The sequence below is a fragment of the Sinocyclocheilus grahami genome, unplaced genomic scaffold (assembly GCF_001515645.1).
Source record: "Sinocyclocheilus grahami isolate Dianchi unplaced genomic scaffold, SAMN03320097.WGS_v1.1 scaffold740.1, whole genome shotgun sequence".
Taxonomy (NCBI): domain Eukaryota; kingdom Metazoa; phylum Chordata; class Actinopteri; order Cypriniformes; family Cyprinidae; genus Sinocyclocheilus; species Sinocyclocheilus grahami.
Window position 1 is genome coordinate 958,723 of NW_015505919.1, and position 253 is coordinate 958,975.

Below are 253 nucleotides of genomic sequence, written 5' to 3' on the forward strand. Positions count from 1 at the left end.
CTTCAGCTGATGGGTTTCACTTCTTTAACCTTTTGTGCCTGTGAAGAGTAAAGCTGTTTCTGTTTATAGACCTTAGTCAAGGTAGACGGCATATTTTATGCGGATGAAAATGAGGATGTGATTGAGGATGACCCATCATTAAAGGGGTCATCGGATGCAAAATTCACTTTTGTTGTTGTTTGAACATAAATGTGTGTTGGAAGTGTGTGTACACATCCACCCTATAATGATAAAAATCCACCCAGTGTTTTTT

General features: G+C 38.3%; 1 protein-coding gene across 1 annotated transcript in view; it reads left to right on the plus strand.

Moving 5' to 3' along the window:
- Window positions 1-253, plus strand: part of LOC107560711 (scavenger receptor cysteine-rich type 1 protein M130-like) — a gene marked incomplete at its 3' end in the record, with an annotated part of 8,975 nt that overhangs the window by 7,863 nt on the left and 859 nt on the right. The gene's annotated exons all lie outside the window — the stretch shown is intronic.